The sequence below is a fragment of the Erythranthe guttata genome, chromosome 7 (assembly GCF_056151865.1).
Source record: "Erythranthe guttata isolate IM_541 chromosome 7, IM_541, whole genome shotgun sequence".
NCBI lineage: Eukaryota > Viridiplantae > Streptophyta > Magnoliopsida > Lamiales > Phrymaceae > Erythranthe > Erythranthe guttata.
In genome coordinates, this window is record NC_142539.1 from 11,663,915 (window position 1) to 11,673,668 (window position 9,754).

At 36.1% G+C, this 9,754-nt stretch overlaps 1 non-coding gene across 1 annotated transcript; it reads right to left on the reverse strand.

Annotated features, from left to right (window-relative positions):
- Window positions 1–9,264: 9,264 nt before the first annotated feature.
- LOC148769699 (U1 spliceosomal RNA) lies at window positions 9,265–9,428 on the reverse strand. Its single transcript, XR_016032330.1, has one exon. It is a non-coding gene; the product is annotated as a U1 spliceosomal RNA (small nuclear RNA).
- Window positions 9,429–9,754: the final 326 nt, after the last annotated feature.

A 9,754-nucleotide genomic window follows, 5' to 3' on the forward strand; every position in this document is an offset into this window, starting at 1 on the left:
TGCCGTACGTGATAATTTTCATAATTCATGATATAAGTGATATTGATATGCTATGAATGACATGGTTAAAGTTGAAGAATGCCCTTTTTGGTGCTACTATGTGATATTAAATGTTTATGTGTACTTATGAAATTAAATGTGAAAGTAAAACTACTATGTTCAGTATGATTATGTGTTCAAATATTTGATTAAAGATGTAAAGTATAATTGATGTGGTACTTGTTACTTTTATGCTTGATTATGTGAAAGTAAACATAGATAGACCATGTAAGCTTCATGTGATTCATTAGTAAGTATAAGATGCCTAAATCACGATTTTTTCAAAGTTAAAAATGTTTGGATATTGGTTGTGGATCTAGGTGAATAAGTATGGGATACGGGGGGCTGGTATTCTGGTTAGTGGTTGATAGTTGGGGTCCATATAGGGACCTGTCCACATAGGGACTGATTCACATAGGAATCGGTATTATAAACCACTAACTCGGCTAGAGTAAAGTTATAGCCGTGACTATATTTCGGTTAGCGGTTGATAGTTGGGGTCTATATAGGGACCTGTCCACATAGGGATTGATTCACATAGGAATCGGGATTATATACCACTAACTTGGCTATAGTAAAGTTATAGTCGTGACTATAGTAAAGTTATAGATCACAAGCTCCAAAATACACGGCTTATTGCCGAACTCCACGATTGTTTTTCCAAACGGGCCCAATATTTTCTCATGAAAAGTTTTAAAAGTCTAAAGTTCCATTTTCATGAATATTGCATATTAAAGTAAAGAAAAGAAGGGTGTTAAGTACCCGAATTTTGCATATTACAGTAAAGAAAAGAAGGGTGTTAAGTACCCGACTTTTGAAAGAATATGAAAGCATGTTAAGTATCCTTGAAAGGTTTAAAGGAAAGGTAAAGGTAAGGTATAGTAAGTGTAAGTTTTGTAAGTTTGTATGATCGTAAGTTTATTATGTGTCCGTGTATGCCTATATATATATATATATATATATATATATATATATATATATATATATATATATATATATATATATATATATATATATATATATATATATATATATATATATATATATATATATATATATATGTGTGTGTGTGTGTGTGTGTGTGTGTGTGTGTGTATAAATTATGTGTAAAGACTTTTTCAAAACCTTGGTATTACTTCCCGATTCTTACTGAGTCATTTTAAAGGCTCATATAGATGTTATCATGGTGTAGGTAACTCATGATTCGAATCCGAGGAGCAAAGTTGAACCAAGTTCGGGGAAAGCCGAGGGATTGAGCCGAATGGAATTTATATGGATTTTAATAAACTTCCGTTTTGGTACTTAAATCTTTTTAGTGGATTGTAATCCGTAGTACTTGAATATGTTATCGAGAAATGATTTTAACCCTTATGTATAATATAAAGTTTTCCAACTATTCTTGTTAATTTCTAATAATGATTTCTTAAGAGCTTCACCACAACCTAAATTCATTATTCGGAACAAGAAACTTTTAAAGGAAAATGTGGCACCGAATAAAGAGAGAATGTTTTTGACTAAATCTATGAAGTGTTCGACTTCAAGGGTTTTTTCAAGAAAGATTTTTATCGAAGTAAAATTGAAGCAAACACTTCAAGTATTTTCAAAACTAGAGAAAACTTTAACACCTTTCTCTAGAAGTTTGTTGCGAAAAACAAAACCGTATTTTTAAAAGGTGTGCCGCTGGAACTTAATAGAAAAACCTTTATACCATTTTCCGGTATAGAGTGTAAAGTAAACGGGGTGCTACATGAGGTGGTATCAGAGCACCAGTTTTGGGAAAATCCATACGAATCGATCGATCTCGGAATCTGCAGAACAAGGATCGATGATGCAAATTGGAGCGGTATGTTAGTGTTTAATTATGTGTGTTATATGCTTTATGTGATAATGTAGAATATTATTATTTTTTTTAGTATCACTATGTCGGGAAGACGGACTCGAAACACCAACCGCAATCACTACCCTACCGAAAACCCTCGTGAACAAATACCTACCATTCGAGACCTTACTGCTCTTATTCGAGAGCAAAATGACCAAATTAGCCGTCTTGTCAACCTCCAAACCCGTGGTCGACAACCTAACCCTCCCCCATCTCCTCCTCAAAATACGGCACCACTAGCTATGTATGAACGGTTCTTGCGAGTGAATCCGGCAGAATTTCACGGTGGTTCAGACCCAACAATCGCCGATGAATGGATCAAGTCACTCGAAGTGATTTTTGATTACATGGAAATGACGGATCGTGACCAAGTCCATTGTGCCTTGTTTTTGCTTAAGAATAAAGCTCGTCATTGGTGCGAAGGTGCCAAAGAAGGAATCGAATTAGGAAATATCAATTGGGGGACATTCAAAATCCGATTCTTCGAGAAGTATTTCACCAAAGATGTTCGCGACCCAGAAAATAAGAGAGTTTCTAGACTTGAAACAAGGAAATCAGTCTGTGGCCGATTATGTCCGTAAATTCGAGCAAGGTTGCATCTATGCCTCCTTCATAGCCAAAGATGCCAAAGAAAAGAAGAACCACTTTTTGCAAGGCCTCAATCCCGTGATTAGAAGAAATGTTCGTATGGCCTCTGCTTCTACTTACAGCGAAATGGTAGACATAGCCCTCGTAGCAGCTCTAGACGAACAAGAGATACGACAATTCCGACAGACAGAATCCTCCGTTCACCGCCCGTGGAAAAAGTCGAACACCGGACCCAACGATGGACCCAACCAATCTAACGACAAAGAAAAGTAACCGATTTTGAAGAATCTCCCGGCTCAACCAACCAAACCAATATGCCAGAAATGCGGGAAACCTCACTTTGGAGTTTGCGTCCAAGGAACTTATAACTGTTTCCGGTGTGGAAAACCAAGGCATATGGCCAAGGATTGCACTAAACCTCCCAACCGAGTGCCTGGTAGAGTGTTCACAATGACCAAGAAGAACTCCTAGAACCTTCCATGGTAGCAGGTACTCTACTCACGTACAGTAATCGTACTTATGCTCCAGCCAATTAAGTGCCAACTCACCCGCTCACCTCAATGTCATGATGTCTTCTACGTTTAGATGCAACCGTAGTACGTTCCCAACCCCAACCACATCCTTGAAACCAAACCCATTGGCATATCCCTAGTCTTTCTTCTACCAAACAACCCATCCAAATACTCGATCAAAAGGCCAAACCTTAGATTGGGAACCCCAAAGGAAATCGCGAGTCGATTCCCGAATTTATTCGGGGCATGTAACAATTTTGAGGACAAAATTCTTTTAAGGGGGGGGAATTGTAACACCCCGCGTTTTCGGTACACGGTTTCCGTATTTTCCCTCTCGTCTCTTTTGCATGAACATGTGTTGTACGTGCGAATTTAATTAGTTGCTTTTCAATTTTCTTTATTTGCTATTTATGTGAAATTATGTGAACTAACGTGCATTATATGTCTACGTGAATATTTTTATTTTAATATAATTGAACACGTGAAATTATGTGATCTATGTGAATTTAGTTTTTTGTAACTTAAGAATTTATTTTCTCACGCTAAAAAGTTTATATGCTTAATTGATAGTAATTTCCTCTCTTTAAATTGGCTATGATCATATGTGTTGCATGCATACACTTATTCCATGTGCATTTCCACTTGGCTTTTCATTTAGCATTTTTTTAAGATAACTTAAATGAAATTGCTAAGAAGTCCCTCTAGATTATTTCAAGTTTCTCCTAATTTCAAAAAGACCCCTCTCCCTACTTAGTCATTAAGATAGCAAAACGAACACTTATCACACTCTCAAACTTAGGTCTTTACTCGTCCCTGAGTAAATAAAACAAAACTACAACCCAAAAAGAAACAAAAACGGCATAAACCATAAAATTTAACCCAGGTCACTAACGTAGGGAATCACGATTGCATTTAGAGTATGCAACAAGCCTTTAAACCCCTAGGTACCCCTAAAGGACAAGTTGTGTCTTATGAGGGTTTTCAGACAACACACCCACAAAGTTGCCAGATTGGTCAAAGTATTGTATTTAATTCCAAAGATAAAACAAGTTAGATAATCATAAATCTAAGAATAGCATGCAACTTAACATATTTGAATACCCAACCGACGCAATTAGTTATTTCTACACCAAAATCTTAGATAGCCTATAAAATCTTAATCAAACACGAAGCAAAATCGTTGAGGGTCTTTAGTAGAAATTAGAACATAAAAGATTTTTGATTATAAAATTCATAAACTCTAACTGGGCACAAGTAGGTCAATTTATTCAACAACAAAATAACATATTCTTCTTGTTTTTTTTTTTTTGTGATTTTCATTACATTTTTCTCTTTTTCACATTTTTTTACACTAGATGTATAACATCCTTTATTTATATGATATCACTATATTCTTTTTCCATATGATTGGCACCACTGAGTTAACTACATGACTCATGTAACGAAATTTGGTCAAAGAAATCCCAAGCTAGTTAGCCTGAGAGACCCTGTGATCGAACAACCAAGGGGTTAATATTCGAGCCACATAGATGAGATACCAGAGCACGACCAACAAAACACAAAATAACAACAAAAAGTAAAAGCATATAGAACACTATCGAATTTTAGCTAAGAATTTGAATCGTCATAGTTCAATTCTAACTCAACCCCCAAACCTCAGACTGTTATACCTTTCAGAATCACGTGCTCATGCTTAATTGGAAAAGATTCAAAAAGCTATCAAAACAAGTTGCAGAAACGCAGTCGGAAGGTTCATCTAGTAATTACCGATCATGCACAACTTCAGTTTTAAAATCAACTAACAAGTCTAAAAATTCATTACCTGCTATGCTTCAATAGAATCCGAAAATGCTACTTACACTCGATCCTATATGAATTTCATGTGACAAACATAATTGTAGAAATAAATTCTTATCTGCAATTTAGACAAACGAGAAAAACTTGCCCAAACATAATTTATTGAATTAAAAATAAATAGTGCGGGTTACAAACTCTAATTTAATCATGTGATTCTTCTCTCAAGAACGATATATATTTGACATTGAATTTTGGAGTCGGGTCGTTGACTTGATCTTCTTCGAATTTGATTTTGAACTTGAATAATGTTTTCGAGGGTCTTGGGACTTGAATCTCAGATCGAACGCTGAACTTTGACGTGCTTTGACTTGAAGATCTTGGAGTTCTTGGTGTATTTGGCCCTTCAATCTTCCTTCGATCTTGATTTGTTGAAGAACGCCCTCGATTTAATGAAGAACGCTGAGATGTTGTAGAGTGAATTTTCGCCTATGATTTTTCTCCTTATTGAGTTGTGTCTTGAGTTGTGTAGAAGGGTCCCTATTTATAGTGGTATAGTAAGAGTCCTTGATAACCTTCTTTGATGACGTGGCACGATTTGATTGATCTTTATTAAATTGATATTTATCTCTTTTAACTTGAAAGAGAAGAAACAATCCTATTGGCCAATAATTATTTAATATTTATCTCCATGACTTGTCTTGGAAGATAATTCATAATTAATTTAGGCATAATTTAAATTGTTAATTTAATTAACTAAATAATTATTTTTTTGCCGTCTACAATAACACCAATATGGAAATCGAAATACATAAATAAAACTAAATTATATGATATGCATTCAAAAGACCAAAATGAAAATAAGCTAAACTCACCCTCAAACTTAAATCATGCATTGCCCTCAATGCGAAAAATAAAATTGATGACAAAGAAATACGCCCTGAACAGTCGTGTCGCAGATTGATCAGTATTATGCGGTGGCGAAAGTGATCTTTGGTTGCACGGGGTGCGGTGGATTTTGGCACCGAGGGCGAATTATCGGAGTTGTTTAGACACTTCTTACTCTTTGACAAAAGTACAAAAAAATGGCTGAAATATAGCTTTGAATCAAGAAATGCAAAAATTACAAAAACAAAGAATAACAAAATGACGAGAAATAAATAATGGGTTGCCTACCATTCAACGCCTATTTTACTGTGTCAACAGCTCGATACAAGTTCGACGGGTTAGGTCCAATCCAAAACCTTGTAGATTGCGCATCAATCCATCACTCTTGATACATACTTTACAATCATATCATGGAAAAGATTGCAATCACGTTGTGCCCATCCCAACCCATGGAACTTCTCGGTTGCATTGGAAACCAGTCGATAAGAGACTAGGATGGGTTGCTTGCCTATCTATCTCTCAAACTCGTACACAAGATATTCGAGCTTTGGAGTAAGCTTCACTCAAATTTGATACTCATCTACTCGACTCACAATCAAATTAGGAGTTTCAATATGGATAGGGTTTTCTTGGTAAAGTTCCTCTACCATCATCTTCATCCCACTCTCATCACACGCAAAAGTCTTTACGAAAATGGAAAGAATAATTCCCTCAAGGTGCTCAGCCTCATCGTTCATACGAAAATATGTAAATATCTCGCTGTCTTTATATCGGATGGTTGGATGTGGTTTGGGACTGTGACTTCTCAAAAAAAAATCGAAAAGATTTGCCAGATAGTTGAATTTTTCTTGTAGATAGCACAAATGCTCATTTTTTTGTGCAATTCCATTTTCTGGGTTCAATCTTCAATGTCTTTCAATATCCTCCACCTCTTGTTGAATCTAATCAGCTCTGAATTGAAGCTCGCAAAGAGAAAGGTCATAAATCGAGGTCATCGATGTATACAAATCTGCTAAAACAATTAAACGAAAAATCAAAACGAAAAAAAATAAAAGAAAAATGTCTAAAGCAAACCAAGGATAGTTGATAACAATATTAGTAAATTCAAGATTAACTCATTCACGGGCAACGGCGCCAAAAACTTGATACACGTAAAACCTACTATGAATAACCGCAAGTGTAAATTATCGCATTTTGTAGAATAGTGAATCCCGAATATCGATCCACACGGAATTAAGTTCTTAAATTTACCAAGTACCATAATTATACTATTCTAAACTTTATCTAGACAATCAATCATAAAAACAAAGATCTGCCAGGACAAACAAGGAATTTTGACGTGTGATGGCTTATAGGGTAAAATTCACCAATGTACTATCGATAAAAATATACAAATCAGGATCTAATGTCAATTCTATATCCGCGTATATTCGCTAACCCAGACACTAAAATACTCTAACCCCCATCTCCAGTGTAGTTACAGTCTACCCACAGGTCCGACGTCTCCGTTCAGAACCTGATATTAAGAAAGCATTTAGGTCAAGTCCTTAAGCGCTACCCAATGTGCATCATGTTTCCGTTTCCACAACCCGAGCTATGTTTTCCTAAAATCCAGTCCCATGTACAATCAATTCAATTGTTGGCTAAACAGTCGAACGCATTAAATACAGGAAAACATAAACAGAATCAAAGAACGATGAATGGATCACAGATCTCGAAATCAAAATCAATATATATAAGGTTTCATTTCCCTAAAAGAAAATGCCCAGTTCATTACAAACATAGCATCAAACAGAAGAACATGAGTTATTATAAACTAAACGTAAAGAAAAATCTTATGAAAAACCCGAGTCGAAACCCTCGTCGAATCTTCCCACAAAGAACATGCAAAAACCGAAGAAAAGTTGAAGAAGGATTGAGGAAAAAAATGAAGAAAAATGCCTCCTACATTTATAGTTGGTTTGCAAAATAAAAATATCTTGCCTCCAAGATTGTGCACTATGTTAGATCGCCATCAGAGAATCGTGGATCGCGGTCTAGGTCTTGATAAAACATCTTCTGTAAGTGACCCCAGATCACGATACGCACTGACTAGATCGCGATCTGGCATTTGCGTCAACTTGAAACACTATTTTGACCTTTTTGCAGCCCGGATTTGAGAAATGTTCATTTCTCACAACTTGTAGCTCTCGCATTTTTCTTTCTAACCGCTTTTGAATCAGCTAAAACAGATGTCATATGAGAGAGTTATCCTTGAAATATCGAACACTGCCACTGTCTCTATAATGCTACTTTGCACTTGTTTAGCTTGATTGTATGTTTCTCTTCGAACATCGTTTCGAATCAGCAAATAGCTTTCCTTTAGGTTAAAAAGAAATATAACAAGAAACGCATAATATATACAAATAAAACCGAAAACTCGGACGAATGTAGACCAAAACTCAAAATTTTGATGTTCGTGCAAAACGAACGCTTATCACAACTCACAGTTTACACACACGTACGTACATCTACATATGGCCGGTTTTGAGATTTTGGGGGTCCTAAGCATAACTTAGAAATTCCTTTGTCAATGACTTGTTTTTGTAAATTTCATATGTATAGGTTTTACTATTACTCTAATTGGTTCAAGTATTGCATTAGCTTACACATAAAATCATAATCCTATTTATACTTCTCTACCCTCCATTAATGGACGTTGGAAAATGATTGAATCTACTGTTGGGAGTGGATCAGTAGAACACTACATTAACCGTTCTAGGTACCTTTTAGAAGGTAAGTACAACAAAGAGATTCTTAGAAATTCATACAAACTTAAAAAACTTTATGACAACTTCTTACACATTTCTAGATAATTCATATCTCCAACTAGTCATTTTTGGTTTTATCTTTTCACTTAGTTTCTTGGTCTAGTGAAAACTTTTTTTGCCAAACCATCGTAAAATTTAGTCCAAAATACCTGGAATGTGAGTCCTCAACATCATTTCAGATTTAAGTATTACATATTCCTTTTACAATATCGTACCTATTAGAATAACGTTACCTAAAAGGGTTAATTATCATCAACAAATTGATTTTTTTGTAACGAACATCTGGCAAATTATATTTAGAATGTCATCAAAAGTGATAAACTAGGATTATGGACATTTCTTTTTAAATGAGCTGTAAGACTAAACCAAAACCATGGTTTCTCGGCATCGGGTTTTGCATGAATTAGTGGAAGCTTTGCATGACTCTCATTGTTTTTTTCTAAATGGAAGTTTGGTCCACTACAACAATAGAAATAATCTTATGTCGCGTGCAAACAATTATTATATCCCCGCCCCGCCCAGAAAAAATATGAGGCGGGGATGAGGATTGAAAAAAAATTAACCTGTACGAGGATGGGGTCGGGTTTGTAGGTACCCCAGAAAAAATATGAGGCGGGGATGAGGATTGAAAAAAAATTGACCTGTACGAGGATGGGGTCGGGTTTGTAGGTACCCGCCCCGCATTATATTAGTTAAACAGAAAGGTTAATTAAGTTTAGAATTTAGATCGACCAAAGTTAAGACTAGAAATGGGTAGGGGCCGCCGCGCGAACGCAATCCCCCACAGGAACAAATAATGACGGAGGAACAACCACTTGGATCGACCTTAGTCACACGACCCTCCTATTGTGCAATGGAGGTCACGTGCCTAGGCCATGGCTCTTCTTGTTCAGCCATAGACCCCGTCCAGGTAAGTGACTACGGCATTGTACCTTCGGCCCATTAAATAGGTAAATAACCCTTATTGACATCCCTCTTCTACCGATGTGGAATGCATTTTCACTTCATCTGTATAAAAGATTAATTCGATTGCTAAAAATTTTGTGGGGAATGCTAAACCAGGAAGGCATCGTAAAAGTTTGATTAATTGGAAAACTGTTTGTTTGCCAAAACACCTTGGATTGGAGGGTTGGTGTTGGGTGCTAAATACCAACACGCAAGTGCACGTATCACAAACAAGTAGTAAAGTGGACTCGTGAGAGTCGGATGTCGATCCCACAGGGAATACGCAAATTACCTAATCC